This window comes from Schistocerca piceifrons, chromosome 10, assembly GCF_021461385.2.
Source record: "Schistocerca piceifrons isolate TAMUIC-IGC-003096 chromosome 10, iqSchPice1.1, whole genome shotgun sequence".
NCBI lineage: Eukaryota > Metazoa > Arthropoda > Insecta > Orthoptera > Acrididae > Schistocerca > Schistocerca piceifrons.
The window spans coordinates 47,144,559-47,161,563 of NC_060147.1; positions in this window are offsets into that span (position 1 = coordinate 47,144,559).

Sequence of the window (17,005 nt, forward strand, 5' to 3'; positions counted from 1 at the left end):
ATCTCTGTCGATGAGACAACTGACAGAAAATGTTCATGTGTGGCTGATTTGATTGTTGGAAAGTTAGATACTGACGCTCTGTACCCCATGTGACTAAAAAAAAACTAAGCAGGGAACAGTTGCTCACTTTGTTAACAAAGCCCTCAAATTACTTTTCCCCAAAGTCTAGATGAAATTAAGTACTTGTAATCTACACTGATGCAGCCGTATACATGACTGCTTACCAAGCCTAGCTCCATATCACATGTCTTGCCTGTGCCATGAATCGTGTAGCTGAGACGATACGTCTCGAATTACCAGGTGTAAATAAGCTACGAGGGCAGTTCAATAAGTAATGCAACCCTTTTTTTTTTCTCGGCCAATTTTGGTTGAAAAAACCGGAAATTTCTTGTGGAATATTTTCAAACATTCCCGCTTCGTCTCGTATAGTTTCATTGACTTCCGACAGGTGGCAGCGCTGTACGGAGCTGTTAAAATGGCGTCTGTAACGGATGTGCGTTGCAAACAACGGGCAGTGATCGAGTTTCTTTTGGCGGAAAACCAGGGCATCTCAGATATTCATAGGCGCTTGCAGAATGTCTACGGTGATCTGGCAGTGGACAAAAGCACGGTGAGTCGTTGGGCAAAGCGTGTGTCATCATCGCCGCAAGGTCAAGCAAGACTGTCTGATCTCCAGCGTGCGGGCCGGCCGTGCACAGCTGTGACTCCTGCAATGGCGGAGCGTGCGGACACACTCGTTCGAGATGATCGACGGATCACCATCAAACAACTCAGTGCTCAACTTGACATCTCTGTTGGTAGTGCTGTCACAATTGTTCACCAGTTGGGATATTCAAAGGTTTGTTCTCGCTAGGTCCCTCGTTGTCTAACCGAACACCATAAAGAGCAAAGGAGAACCACCTGTGCGGAATTGCTTGCTCCTCATGTGGCTGAGGGTGACAATTTCTTGTCAAAGATTGTTACAGGCGATGAAACGTGGGTTCATCACTTCGAACCTGAAACAAAACGGCAATCAATGGAGTGGCGCCACACCCACTCCCCTACCAAGAAAAAGTTTAAAGCCATACCCTCGGCCGGTAAAGTCATGGTTACAGTCTTCTGGGACGCTGAAGAGGTTATTCTGTTCGATGTCCTTCCCCATGGTCAAACGATCAACTCTGAAGTGTATTGTGCTACTCTTCAGAAATTGAAGAAACGACTTCAGCGTGTTCGTAGGCACAAAAATCAGAACGAACTTCTCCTTCTTCATGACAACGCAAGACCTCACACAAGTCTTCGCACCCGAGAGGAGCTCACAAAATTTCAGTGGACTGTTCTTCCTCATGCACCCTACAGCCCCGATCTCGCACCGTCGGATTTCCATATGTTTGGCCCAATGAAGGACGGAATCCGTGGGAGGCACTACGCGGATGATGAAGAAGTTATTGATGCAGTACGACGGTGGCTCCGACATCGACCAGTGGAATGGTACCGTGCAGGCATACAGGCCCTCATTTCAAGGTGGCGTAAGGCCGTAGCATTGAATGGAGATTACATTGAAAAATAGTGTTGTGTAGCTAAAAGATTGGGGAATAACCTGGTGTATTTCAATGCTGAATAAAACAACCCCTGTTTCAGAAAAAAAATGTGTTGCATTACTTATTGAACTGCCCTCGTGGTTTCTGTTGTGGATTGGCAAGAGAGCCAACCCGGTATGAGAGGAAGCCGAAAGGCACGCGTTTTAGCTCACGCAGGCTGGCGTGAGGTCTGGAACAGGTCAAGGAGTTATACTAGCAAGAAAAGTACGTAGCTGCTGGAATACTGAACTTTAATCCATAACTGGTGAACATCTGTCTGACGGTACATGATTTACAAGATAAATAGCAAATGATAATGGCGCCTTGCTAGGTCGTAGCAAATGACGTAGCTGAAGGCTATGCTAATTATCGTCTCGGCAAATGAGAGCGTATTTTGTCAGTGAACCATCGCTAGCAAAGTCGGCTGTACAACTGGGGCGAGTGCTAGGAAGTCTCTCTAGACTTGCCGTGTGGCGGCGCTCGGTCTGCAATCATTGATAGTGGCGACACGCGGGTCCGACGTATACTAACGGACCGCGGCCGATTTAAAGGCTACCACCTAGCAAGTGTGGCGTCTGGCTGTGACACCACAGTTTCAACGATCAAAAATGTTTTTATTAAAGCACGTACAAGAATTCATTTATTTCGAGAGCAACTTCCCAACGTACCACTTCCACCAGAACCCAAACTTACTTCATGAGGAGCGTTGGTGGAGGCCGTGGAATATTACAGCATTTGGAAGACATTAGGAACATTGTTCTTAAATGGCGGGAGGAAGCACTGAGCATTGCTTCAGCTAAAGATCTCATAAAACACCGAACTATTTGGAACGACATTGCATACATACACTAATGGCCATTAAAATTGCTACACCAAGAAGAAATGCAGATGATAAACGGGTATTCATTGGACAATTGTACTTTACTAGAACTGACATGTGGTTACATTTTCACGCAATTTGGGTGCATAGATCCTGAAAAATCAGTACCCAGAACAACCACCTGGCCGTAATAACGGCTTTGATACGCCTGGGCATTGAGTCAAAACAGAGCTTGGATGGCGTGTACAGGTACAGCTGCCCATGCAGCTTCAACACAATGCCACAGTTCATCAAGAGTAGTGACTGGCGTATTGTGACTAGCCAGTTGCTCGGCCACCATTGACCAGATGTTTTCAATTGGTGAGAGATTTGGAGTGTGTGCTGGCCAGGGCAGCAGTCGAACATTTTCTGTATCCAGAAAGGCCCGTACAGGACCTGCAACATGCGATCGTGCATTATCCTGCTGAAATGTAGGGTTGCGCAGGGATCGAATGAAGGGTAGAGCCACGGATCGTAACACATCTGAAATGTAACGTCCACTGTTCAAAGTGCCGTCAAGGCGAACAAGAGGTGACCGAGACGTGTAACCAATGGCACCCCATACCATCACGCCGGGTGATACGCCCCTATGGCGATGACGAATACACACTTCCAATGTGCGTTCACCGCGATGGCGACAAACACGGATGCGACCATCACCTTGCTGTAAACAGAACATGGATTCGTCCGAAAAAATGACGTTTTGCCATTCGTGCACCCAGGTTCGTCGTTGAGTACACCATCGCGGGCGCTCCTGTCTGTGATGCAGCGTCAAGGGTAACGGCAGCAACGGTCTCCTTGCTGATACTCCGTGCTGCCGAACTGTTCGTGCAGATGGTTGTTGGTTCAAATGGTTCAAATGGCTCTGAGCACTATCGGACTTAACATCTGTGGTCATCAGTCCCCTAGAACTTAGAACTACTTAAACCTAACTATCCTAAGGACATCACACACATCCATGGCCGAGGCAGGATTCGAACCTGCGACCGTAGCAATCGCGCGGTTCCGGACTGAGCGCCTTAACCGCGAGACCACCGCGGCCGGCGATGGTTCTTGTCTTGTAAACGTCCTCATCTGTTGACTCAGGGATTGAGCGAGACGTGGCTGCACGATCCGTTACAGCCATGCGGATAAGATGACTGTCATCTCGACTGCTAGTGATACGAGGCCGTTGGGATCCAGCACGGCGTTCCGTATTACCATCTGAACCCACCGATTCCGTATTCTGCTAACAGTCGTTGGATCTCGACCAACGCGAGCAGCAATGTCGCGATACGATAAACCGCAATCCCAATAGGCTACAATCCGACCTTTATAAAAGTCGTAAACGTGATGGTACGCATTTCTCCTCCTTACACGAGGCATTACAACAACGTTTCACCAGGCAACGCCGGTCAACTGCTGTTTGTGTATGAGAAATCGGTTGGAAACTTTCCTCATGTCAGCACGTTGTAGGTGTCGCCACCGGTGCCAACCTTGTGTGAATGCTCTGAAAACCTAATCATTTGCGTATCACAGCATCTTCTTCCTGTCGGTTAAATTTCGCGTCTGTAGCACGTCATCTTCGTGTTGTAGCAATGTTAATGGCCAGTAGTGTAAAATGTCATCATGCATTTTTAGTCCCTATTATTCAAGCTCTAGAGTGTTTAGGGAAACCAGTCTACTCGCAACTGCGTTGGATAGGAGAGGTGACAGAAAAAAAATCAACTTGGTCCCAGGTTCTATTCCTATGACAGTAAAGACAGTGCTAACCCTGACCACCCTCTGCAGAGTGGGTGATATCTTATCAGGTAAATCAATAAAACATGAGTGTGCGATCACATTGCCCCTAATACCGTCTTTCAAATACGCTCCGGTGACATCTTTTGGCGTGTTACGAGTCTTGCTGGGCCCAGTTTTGATCAGCGCATAGGTGGAACCTTCCCACACGTCAGTCAGGGGCCTGAAGATGGCGTAGTAAATAACCGAAACTGGTAGCCAAATAAAATAAGTAGGGAAACTAGACGGCTGAAAGATGTTTAATTTTACATCCTGATCGAACAGCCGAGTCCAGCAACCACCTCTGAAAAGATGGACATACAGAGTCATCCGATTTTCGTCTGCATCCAAAACTTAAAGAACACTTTCGAGAACTTCACTTTGATACTGACGAAGATGTGCAAGCAGAGGCGAGTTTGTGGCGCCATCAACAAAATCAAACATTCTACAGTGGCGATATCAACAAAGTGGTATCTCGTTGGAAGAAATGGTTTCGTCGTCAGTATGATTCAAAACGGAATTTGATTAACAGGATAGAACTGAATGCCCCGGAATGATGTTTTATTATAGAATGGTAAAATTATTAAGTTTCTAATTGATAGGGCGACTGTGGAGAAACAGATGTTTAGACATGAACAATAAAGATGTAGAATGTTAACGAAGTTTGTTTCATTTAAAAACCTTCAAAAGTTTTCACACAAAAAAATTCGGAGGCGTTACTTTTCAGCACACCCACGTATATTCATATTGGAGTTATCTACCAGTAGTTCATCGTAGGTCGTTGGAGCAACGATGGGTACCTAGCGTATGGGAAAGGTAGACGGATGTCACTTCGCTTCTACACTCCTGGAAATTGAAATAAGAACACCGTGAATTCATTGTCCCAGGAAGGGGAAACTTTATTGACACATTCCTGGGGTCAGATACATCACATGATCACACTGACAGAACCACAGGCACATAGACACATGCAACAGAGCATGCACAATGTCGGCACTAGTACAGTGTATATCCACCTTTCGCAGCAATGCAGGCTGCTATTCTCCCATGGAGACGATCGTAGAGATGCTGGATGTAGTCCTGTGGAACGGCTTGCCATGCCATTTCCACCTGGCGCCTCAGTTGGACCAGCGTTCGTGCTGGACGTGCAGACCGCGTGAGACAACGCTTCATCCAGTCCCAAACATGCTCAATGGGGGACAGATCCGGAGATCTTGCTGGCCAGGGTAGTTGACTTACACCTTCTAGAGCACGTTGGGTGGCATGGGATACATGCGGACGTGCATTGTCCTGTTGGAACAGCAAGTTCCCTTGCCGGTCTAGGAATGGTAGAACGATGGGTTCGATGACGGTTTGGATGTACCGTGCACTATTCAGTGTCCCCTCGACGATCACCAGTGGTGTACGGCCAGTGTAGGAGATCGCTCCCCACACCATGATGCCGGGTGTTGGCCCTGTGTGCCTCGGTCGTATGCAGTCCTGATTGTGGCGCTCACCTGCACGGCGCCAAACACGCATACGACCATCATTGGCACCAAGGCAGAAGCGACTCTCATCGCTGAAGACGACACGTCTCCATTCGTCCCTCCATTCACGCCTGTCGCGACACCACTGGAGGCGGGCTGCACGATGTTGGGGCGTGAGCGGAAGACGGCCTAACGGTGTGCGGGACCGTAGCCCAGCTTCATGGAGACGGTTGCGAATGGTCCTCGCCGATACCCCAGGAGCAACAGTGTCCCTAATTTGCTGGGAAGTGGCGGTGCGGTCCCCTACGGCACTGCGTAGGATCCTACGGTCTTGGCGTGCATCCGTGCGTCGCTGCGGTCCGGTCCCAGGTCGACGGGCACGTGCACCTTCCGCCGACCACTGGCGACAACATCGATGTACTGTGGAGACCTCACGCCCCACGTGTTGAGCAATTCGGCGGTACGTCCACCCGGCCTCCCGCATGCCCACTATACGCCCTCGCTCAAAGTCCGTCAACTGCACATACGGTTCACGTCCACGCTGTCGCGGCATGCTACCAGTGTTAAAGACTGCGATGGAGCTCCGTATGCCACGGCAAACTGGCTGACACTGACGGCGGTGCACAAATGCTGCGCAGCTAGCGCCATTCGACGGCCAACACCGCGGTTCCTGGTGTGTCCGCTGTGCCGTGCGTGTGATCATTGCTTGTACAGCCCTCTCGCAGTGTTCGGAGCAAGTATGGTGGGTCTGACACACCGGTGTCAATGTGTTCTTTTTTCCATTTCCAGGAGTGTATGTTCTTCGGAGCTATGTTGGTGTATATCTTGAGGGAACAAACTCCTTTCTCGAAGATGCCAAGTCCACGCCAGCTGGAAAGCCGCAAACAACATTCAGTTCGAAATAAATTCAAATGTTGTTTCTTTATCGCGCATGTATTTCACCTCCATTGTATACACTGAGGCGTCAAAGAAACTGGTATAGGCATGCGCATTGAAATACAGAAAAACAGGCAGAATACGGCGCTGCGGTCGGTTCAAATGGCTCTGAGCACTATGGGACTTAACATCTGTGGACATCACACACATCCATGCCCGAGGCAGGATTCGAACCTGCGACCGTAGCAGTCGCGCGGTTCCGGACTGAGCGCCTAGAACCGCGAGACCACCGCGGCCGGTGCGCTGCGGTCGGCAACGACTATATAAGACAAGTGTGTGGCACAGTTGTTAGATCGGTTATTGGTGCTACAATGGTAAGTTTTCAAGATTTAAGTGAGTTCGAACGTGGTGTTGCAGTCGGCGCACCAGCGATGGGACACAGCATCTCCGAGGTAGCGACGAAGTGGGGATTTTCCCGTACGACCATTTCACGAATGTACCGTGAACATCAGGAATCCGCTAAAACATCGAATCTCCGACATCGCTGCGACCGGAGAAAGATGCTGCAAGAACGGGACCGACGTAGACTGAAGAGAATCGTTCAATGTAATAGAAGTGCAAGCCTTCCGCAAATTGTTGCAGATTTCAATGCTGGACCATCAACAAGTGTCAGTGTGCAAACCATTCAAAAAAACATCATCGACACGGGCTTTCGGAGCAGAAGACCCACTTATGCACCCTCGATTACTGCACGACACAAAGCTATACGGCTCACCTCGCCTGCGTCCACTGATGACGAAACATGTTGGACTGGTCGGACGAGTCTCATTTCAAATTGTATCGAGCGCTCCTTACTGTGCGATACGGCTCTAGCGAACTACGTGAGACAAAACCTGATGTATTTCCCCACAAATTTACACTAAAATCACCTCTGTAGGAACTATGAATTAATTTATATGAATTTTCAAAGTTGTGAAGTCCTTTTTGAAACATCCTGTATTGGTCCTGATAATTAATTCTTAACATTTGGTATTTAAAAACTAATTATTTGTTGTATTGTTTACTTTGAACATAGTGCTTACCTTTTAAGTATCAAAGTACTCTACTCATATATATTATGAGTAGAGTCTTTGATACTTAGAAGGTAAGCACTATCTTCAAAGTAAATATGTATATGGTGATTCATGAAGATATGCAAATATTGTAATATGTTATCCTCCAAGTAAAACTAAAGAAAAAAGTAGATACACACATACTTCTGCAAATGTTTAGTTATGTAGTTACGGCTAATAAAAGATTTTGCCTGAAATATGAAGCCATCGCAAAACTCTACAAGTTTAAATTAAAAGAGGAGTTCCACTTTTTTGTTGTTATTGGTCTGGTGAATCTAATAAAACATGTCCCAGACGTGTATCTGCAGTAGTTTTCCAGAACATCCAGAGATCAAAAATTATTATACAACTAAATTTGTTTGCTTTCCATTAAGAATGTAGAAACGTTTATGTCATTGTTGGCAACCGTTAGTAAGATGTTTCGGTCGTTTCCTAACCTTGAAACGAGTTAGTTTTCTGTATTCAGTAGTTGGTTGGTTGGTTGGTTGGTTGGTTGGTTTGGGGAAGGAGACCAGACAGCGTGGTCATCGGTCTCATCGGATTAGGGAAGGATGGGGAAGGAAGTCGGCCGTGCCCTTTCAGAGGAACCATCCCGGCATTTGCCTGGATTGATTTAGGGAAATCACGGAAAACCCAAATCAGGATGGCCGGACGCGGGATTGGACCGTCGTCCTTCCGAATGCGAGTCCAGTGTCTAACCACTGCGCCACCTCGCTCGGTGTATTCAGTAGTTAACGATTTAAAAATTTTACCGAATTACGTTATGCTTCTCTGGATGTTCTGGAAAACTACTGCAAATACACGTCTGGGACATGTTTTATTAGATTCACCAGACCAATAACAACAAAATAAATGGAAATCGTGCTTTACGTTAACCTCGTACAGTTTTGCGATGGCTTCATATTAGCGAAGTTGCTAAACTTCAGGCAAAATCTTTTATTAGCCGTAAGTCGGTAACGAAACATTCGCGGACGTATGTTTATATGAACTTTTTTCTTTAGTTTTACTTGTAGCATAACATATTAAAATGTTTGAATATCTTCGTGAATCACACCGTACAGCAACTTATACATAATTAACTTGCCTTAGGGCAGCTACAGGAAGTCCGCCCCCGGTAGCTGAGTGGTTAGCGCGACAAAATATCAATTCTACAGGCCCGGGTTCGGTTCCCGGCTGGATCGGAGATTTTTGTTGTGTTGTGTTCTGTTGTGTTGTGATCATTATTTCATCCCCATCGGCGCGCAAGTCGCCGAAGTGGCGTCAAATCGAAAGACTTGCACCCCGTGAATTGGAGGCTCTACTCACACATTTTTAGCTATAGTAACGGTTTTCTGAATCAAGGACGGAGCCTGTCTGGATAAGAGAAAAACCCATGCAGGACCTCTACACGTGCAGCAGGGTACACCGGGGTTCACAGTGCTAATCACATCGCACCACTCGATGGTGGACGCATCTGCTGGCCATACAGAACTCGAAAACCAAACCTGCTGAAGGTTCCAGTGGGATGCTCTATAACAGAAGAGAGATCACGTTGTCTCCGCATCAGACTCCAGGCAGCTTCGTTTAGATGCCGACACAGTTGCGCTGCCCACAGCTGCGGCGGAAATTGGAATGCATTGCGGTAGTGGATACGTTTGAATCGGCACAACGCCAATTAACGCAACACAGAGCGCATAAATAGTGGCAAGAGATCCACTGCTGTTGGATTACGAGGCTGGCGGTAAATCATTAGAAAAAGTAACTTCCCTTAAAACACCTACGACTATCCGTCCGGAGCGACCTAAAGTAGTATGGTCACATAAGTCTAATATTAGAAGCAGCACGCAAGAGGGGTCGTAAGAAAAATGTAACACATCTGCGAAAGAAGTAGATAGAAAAAAATTCTATTCGACCGACTCTCATCAGTACAACGAAAAACAGGGAGCGAACGGCTATTTACAATTTTTACAGAAACCAGATGGCAGTTATAAGAGTCGAGGGGCACGAAAGGGAAGTACTGGTTGAGAAGGGAGTGAGACAGGGTTGTACCCCATCCCCGATGTTATTCAATCTGTATATTGAGCAAGCAGTAAAGGAAACAAAAGAAAAATTTGGAGTAGGAATTAAAGTCGAGGGAGAAGAAATTAAAACTTTGAGGTTTGCCGATGACATTGTAATTCTGTCAGAAACAGCAAAGGACTTCCAAGAGCAGTTGAATGGAATGGACAGTGTCTTGAAAGTAGGGTATAAGAACATCAACAAAAGAAAAACAAGGATAATGAAATGTAGTCGAATTAAGTCGGGTGAGGCTGAGGGAATTAGATTAGGAAATGAGACACATAAAGTAGTAAATGAGTTTCGCTATTTAGGCAGCAAAATACCTGATGACCGTCGAAGTAGAGAGGATATAAAATTTAGACTGCCAACGGCAAGGAAAGCGTTTCTGAAGAAGAGAAAATTGTTAACATGGAGTATAGATTTAAGTGTCAGCAAGTCTTTTCCGAAAGTCTTTGTATGGAGTCTAGCCATGTACGGAACTGAACTATGGACGATAAATACTTTAGACAAGAAATGAGGTGCTAGAGAACAATGGTGAAGGTTAGATGGGTAGATCACATAACTAATGAGGAGGTACTGAATAGAAATGGGGGAGAAGAGGAATTTGTGGCACAGCTTGACTAGAAGAAGGGATCGGTTGATAGGACACGTTCTGAGGCATCAAGGGATCACCAATTTAGTATTGGAGAGCAGCGTGGAGCGTAAAAATCGTAGAGGGAGACCAAGAGATGAATACACTAAGCAGATTCAGAAGGACGTAGAGTGCAGTAGTTACTGGGAGATGAAGAAGCTTGCACAGGATAGAGTAGCGGACTGAAGACAACAACAACAACAACAACAAAGAAAAACCAGTCAAAATTGCAAATTTCAGTTTTTTTTATTTGCTCGATGAGTAGTTTCGGGCTGGGACCCATTTTCAAATCACGGTAACAGTCAAAATGGTACTCCAGAAAATACAATAAACTATGGCAGAAATGTATACATATTATAAAGTGCAAACGAATAGTTACTGCGCATACAAATATCTGTATCCACCCTGACTGTTCGTATACATTTTTAAGATGGTTTTTACATTTTCGAAAATACCGTTTGACTATCTTTTACCATGATTTGATAATGGGGTTTCGGCGCGAAACTAGTCATCGTGTAAATCAAAAAAAGCGATATTTGCAATTTTGACTAGTTTTTGGTTAGTCTGATTAAGAGAAATTACTGACGTACAATTATTCCAGCGTGCTGTAAGCTCGAATGTCTCATCAGTCTGCAGCGCTGACCAGACTGGATGAGTAGAAGGGATAGACGACATCCAACGAAGAGCGGCGTGTTTCGTCACGAGATCGTTTGGTCGTCGCGAGTGCGTTACGGACATGGTCAACAAACCCAGTGGCAGACGAGGCACTGTGCATCACGGAGAGGTTAACTACTGAAATTCCGCGAGCGTACCTTGCAAGAGGAGTTTGGAAAATGTATTACTTTCTGAAACTTCCTGACAGATTAAAACTGTGTGCCAGACCGAGACTCGAACTCGGGCCCTTTGCCTTTCGTGGACAAGTGCTCTACCAACTGAGCTACCCAAATACGACTCACGACCCGTCCCCACAGCTTTACTTCCGCCAGTACCTCATTTCCTACCTTCCACACTTCACAGTTTTCCTGCGAAACTTGCAAGACTAGCAGTGCTGGAAGAAACGATATTGTGTGAAGACATGGCTTACCCACAGCCTGTGGGATGTTTCCAGCATGAGATTTCCGAACCTTTTTAACCTGCCAGGAAGTTCCATACCAGCGCACACTCCGCTGCAGATCGAAAATTCCATGCGGGGCGTTGATTCCTCGCGAAATGACCGTCCGCAGCTGGTGTTCTAGTGGCTAGCATTGCTGCCTCTGGATCACGGGGTCCCGGGTTCGATTCCCGGCCGGGTTGGGCATTTTCTCTGTCCGGGGACTGGGTGTTCGTGTTGTCATCATACTCATCATCATCATCATTCGTGACGGTGATTGTGTAAAACCTGAACTGTACGGGCACTGATGACCACGCAGTGGAGCGCCCCAGAAACCAAACATCATCATCATCGCGAAATGACCACAGCGAGAAAAATCAGAGAGATTGTAACTCATGACGACGTTTAGCGGCAGTTGTTATTCCTAAGCTCACTTCGTGAACGGAAAAGTGTACCAAAAGTACCCTCCGCCACACATCGTAATGCGGTTCCCGGAGCACACAGTAGTGGGAATCAGTACAAACGCAGCGTTCCTACGCAAGTAACATACAATGTCTGAAACGTAAATGGACCGAGTTGATTATCAAGTTAGCAGATACACGTAACACACAAATAGTCGTGACGGAATTACATAGTTTCCCTCATAGCACGAGCAGAAAAATAAGGCGTTTCGATTTCCTGGATGGAAATTGGTAGCCTGTAAAGGCACTCGCTGCCCTGTTGCGTTACTTCATTGTTAGTACTCTGTACAACTTCCGTTCTTCCTAGTTATCTCAAACATTCTCTTTGGCATTGATTGTGTTAGGGTTTGTAGTTCTTAACGTGAAATTGTTTCCCTCTCTTCTTGAATCGCACTTTTCAGCTCACATACGCCCAGAAATTGCCTTCCATTACCAGCAACACGCCTTGCAAGTATTCCCCAATGGTTCTTCCACAGTGTTCATATCTGGGCTAGATGCAGGCCAGTGCAAGACATCGATATCTTTACCTTCAAACCACTTTCGGATGTAGCACAAACATGCACAGATGCATTATCTTGTTGAAATATTGGGCTTATGTGCCCTAGATCCTCATACGTTCTGATCACTTCTGTCTTTAACATTTCAGTGTACGTGTTACGAGTTCCCTCCACCATTCAACCAAATTGTAATACTTCCAACATCAAAATTTCTACTCGTTCTTAACAGCTTGTCTATGCTCTCAGATCATGCCAATCATACTGAAATACAGTCGGACTACCTATATTAAACTTCTTCTCATCACTGAATTGTATCCAATTCTTAAGGCCAAGACATATGTTTTTCAGCAAACTCAAATCTAGCCTGTTTATGTTTGAGTGTTGAAGCAGATTTCGTCAATCCTTTCTTCAATGCAAGATGTTTTTTATATGAGTAAATTCATCGTACACATTTGTCAGTCACTGCTAGCTACAATTCAGCAACAAGCTGAGAAATACACTACAGGCCATTAATGTTGCTACACGACGAAGATGACGTGCTACAGACGCGAAATTTAACCGACAGGAAGAAGATGCTGTCATATGCAAATGATTAGCTTTTCAGAGGATTCACACAAGGTTGGTGCCGGTGGCGACACCTACAACGTGCTGACACGAGGAAAGTTTCCAACCGATTTCTCATACACAAACAGCAGTTGACCGGCGTTGCGTGGTGAAACGTTGTTGTGATGCCTCGTGTAAGGAGGAGAAATGCGTACCATCACGTTTCCGACTTTGATGAAGGTCGGATTGTAGCCTATCGCGATTGCAGTTTATCGTATCGCTACATTGCTGCTCGCTTTGGTCGAGATCAAATGACTGTTAGCAGAATATGGAATCGGTGGGTTCAGGAAGGTAATACGGAACGCCGTGCTGACTCCCAACGGCCTCGTATCACTAGCAGTCGAGATGACAGGCATCTTATCCGCATGGCTGTAACGGATCGTGCAGCCACGTCTCGATCCCTCACTCTACAGATGGGGACGTTTGCAAGACAACAACCATCTGCACGAACAGTTCGACGACGTTTGCAGCACCTTCACCGAGGAGTCAAGCGGTATATTGCTCCCTCCTACGTATAACTTGCGAAGAGATCATGAGGATAAAATCAGAGAGATTAGAGCCAACACAGACGCATACCGACAATCCTTCTTTCCACGAACAATACGAGACTGGAATAGAAGGGAGAACCGATAGAGGTATTGAAGGTACCCTCCGCCAAACAGCGTCAGTTGTCTTGCGGAGTACAGATGTAGATGTAGGTTACTTCCTCCCACGTATATCTCGCGTATTGACTACGAGGAGGAAATTCGAGAAATCAGTGCCAAAACAGAGGCTTACCGACAATGATTCTTCCCATGCGCGATTCGCGAGTGGAACAGGGTTGCAGCGATCAGATAGTGGTGCCAAAAGTACCCTCCGCTATACACCGCTAGGTGGCTTGCGGAACACGATGTAGATGTAGATCCCTTTGGACTGCGGCGACCACCTGAGAATAAACCGGGAGAGCTCCCGCGTTGCAGGTGGCGGAAGGTGCATGAGATGCGGGCGCACAGCGATGCAACGTATCGTCGAGGTGACGTATGCAACGGCCTTGGCGCAGAGCCGTCAGAATTTTTTTTTTTTTTTTTTTTCTTTATTGTTATTTTCAAACCCGTACAAACAGGCAGGCTGTCAGCAGCATGGTACGCCGCTCTTCAGCCGTAGAGGAGACAAAGAAAGAACAGAAAGAATACACAAATGTGACATAATGGTGGGTAATAAAACAGTAGACACATAAAGACAAACACGGAGCCGTTCACACTCGACGATAATTCACTACAAACTGGTGTCATGACGCACTAACACTGAAGATGGCGATGGCACAGGTGAACGATGGAGTATGACGGGAACACTGAACACGAAACACGACGGCACTCACGAGACACTGATGGCGATGATCTCCGGCGCGCGAATGTCCACTCAGCGTGTACGAGTCCGGGGACCTGCCAAGAGTGGAGGTGGAGGAGGAGGAAGGGGAAATGGGAGAGGGGAGAGCAGAGATGCCATGGGCAAAGGAGAGAGGGGGAGGGAGGAAGGGGGAGGGAAGCCCGGAGGAGAGGGTAGGAGGGTGGGGGGAAAGGAAAGAGAAGGGAAGGGAAAGGGGGGGAGGGAGGGTGCCTGAAGGAAAGGACACAGGAGGGGGGGGGGAGGATCAAAGTTGATAGGAGGGGTAGATGCAGGGGAGGAGGACATCATCAGGGAGGGGGAGCTGGCGGAAGCCACCTTGGTAGAGGGTAAGGAGGGTGGAGAGATGGAGACCGGGTGGGACGTGGGAGTACAGGCGCGGCAGCGGGCGGGGGTGGGAGAGGATCGGGGAGACGAGCGGGTGAGGAGGATCGAGTTTACGGGAGGTGTATAGGATTCGTATCCTTTCGAGGAAGAGGAGTAGGTGGGGGAAGGGGATAAGGTCATATAGGATCCGCGTGGGGGAAGGGAGACGGATGCGATAGGCAAGGCGGAGAGCATGGCGTTCAAGGATTTGGAGGGATTTATAAAAGGAAGGGGGGGCGGAGATCCAGGCGGGATGGGCGTAACAGAGGATAGGGCGGATGAGGGACTTATAGGTGTGGAGGATGGTGGAGGGGTCCAGACCCCACGTTCGGCCGGAAAGGAGCTTGAGGAGACGGAGTCGGGAACGTGCCTTGGCTTGGATTGTCTGGAGATGGGGAGTCCAGGAGAGGCGACGGTCGAGGGTGACGCCAAGGTACTTAAGGGTGGGGGTGAGAGCGATGGGACGGCCATAAACGGTGAGATAGAAATCAAGGAGGCGGAAGGAGGGAGTGGTTTTGCCTACAATGATCGCCTGGGTTTTGGAAGGATTGACCTTGAGCAACCACTGGTTGCACCAAGCGGTGAACCGGTCAAGATGGGATTGGAGAAGGTGTTGGGAGCGTCGCAGGGTGGGGGCAAGGGCGAGGAAGGCGGTGTCATCGGCAAACTGGAGAAGGTGGACGGGGGGTGACGGCGGCGGCATGTCCGCCGTGTACAACAAGTACAGAAGGGGGGAGAGGACGGAGCCTTGGGGCACACCGGCGGAGGGGAAAAAGGTGTAGGAATCGGTGTTATGGATGGTGACATAGGAAGGACGGCGGGAGAGAAAGGAACCGATCAGACGAACGTAGTTAATGGGAAGGGCGAAGGTTTGGAGCTTGAAGAGGAGACCGGAATGCCATACGCGGTCATATGCGCGTTCGAGGTCAAGAGAGAGGAAGATTGCGGAGCGACGGGAATTGAGCTGTTCGGAAAGGAGATGAGTGAGGTGAAGGAGAAGATCATCGGAAGAGAAGGATGGCCGAAAGCCACACTGGGTAACGGGGAGGAGGCGGTGCTGGCGGAGATGCTGGTGGATGCGGCGGGTGAGGATAGATTCCAGGACCTTGCTGAAGACCGAGGTAAGGCTGATGGGACGGTAGGAGGAGACGGCGGACGGCGGTTTGCCAGGTTTGAGGAACATGAGGATACGGGAGGTTTTCCACAGGTCGGGGTAGTAACCGGTGGACAGGACTACATTGTAGAGCCTGGCCAGGGTGGAGAGAAAAGAGACAGGAGCTTCACGAAGGTGACGGTAGGTGACACGATCGTGACCAGGAGCGGTGTTGCGTTTGGTGCGGAGTGTATTGATGAGATCTTGTGTGGTGATGGGGGCATTAAGGTCCGTGTGTGGAATGTTGTCCAAGTACTGGAAACCAGGAGCGAGGGGAGGGACAGAGGTGTCAGTTCGATCGCGGATATCTGGGAAGAGGGAGTAATCGAACTGGGGATCATCAGGGATGGAAAACACATCGGACAGGTAGGAGGCAAAGTGATTGGCCTTACTAAGGGCGTCAGGGAAGGGGTGATCATCGTGGAGAAGAGGATAGTAGGGGGAGGGTTTAGTTCCGGTAAGGCGACGGAAAGCGGTCCAGAACTTGGACGAGTTTAGAGGGAGGGTAGCAGTTAAACGGGTGCATGTCTGTCGCCAGTCCCGGCGTTTCTTGGCCGCGAGCAAATTTCGAATGTGTCGCTGTAGTTGCCGGTGGCGTCGTAGGGTGTCCGGGTCACGCGTGCGGAGGAAGGCACGGTAGAGACGACGGGATTCACGGAGGAGGAGGACGGCCTGTGGTGGTAAGGTAGGACGGTGGGGGTGGATGGCAACAGTAGGGACGTGGGCCTCCACGGCCTCAGACAAGGTCTGCTGGAGAAAGGAGGCGGCATGGGTGACATCATCGGGACGGCGGTAGGCGAGAGGGTGGCTATCGACCTGAGTGGAGAGGGTATCCCGGTAGGCATTCCAGTTGGCACGGGAATAGTCATGGATGTACTTAGGGGGAGGGTCATGACGAGGGTCGGGGCGGGGGCGACGGCCGTCTGAAACGGTGAGGAGGACAGGGAGATGGTCGCTACCAATAGGCTCCAGGACATCCACCGTAATGCGACCAAGGAGGTTGGGGGAGGAGAGGATAACATCGGGAGTGGAGTTGGATTCGGGACGAGTGTGCTGGGGGATGGGGATGAGGTCACCTTGAAGGGAGGAGAGGAACCGATGCCACCGCCGTAACTGGGCAGCGGAGCGACTATGGATGTTGAGGTCAGCGGCGATCA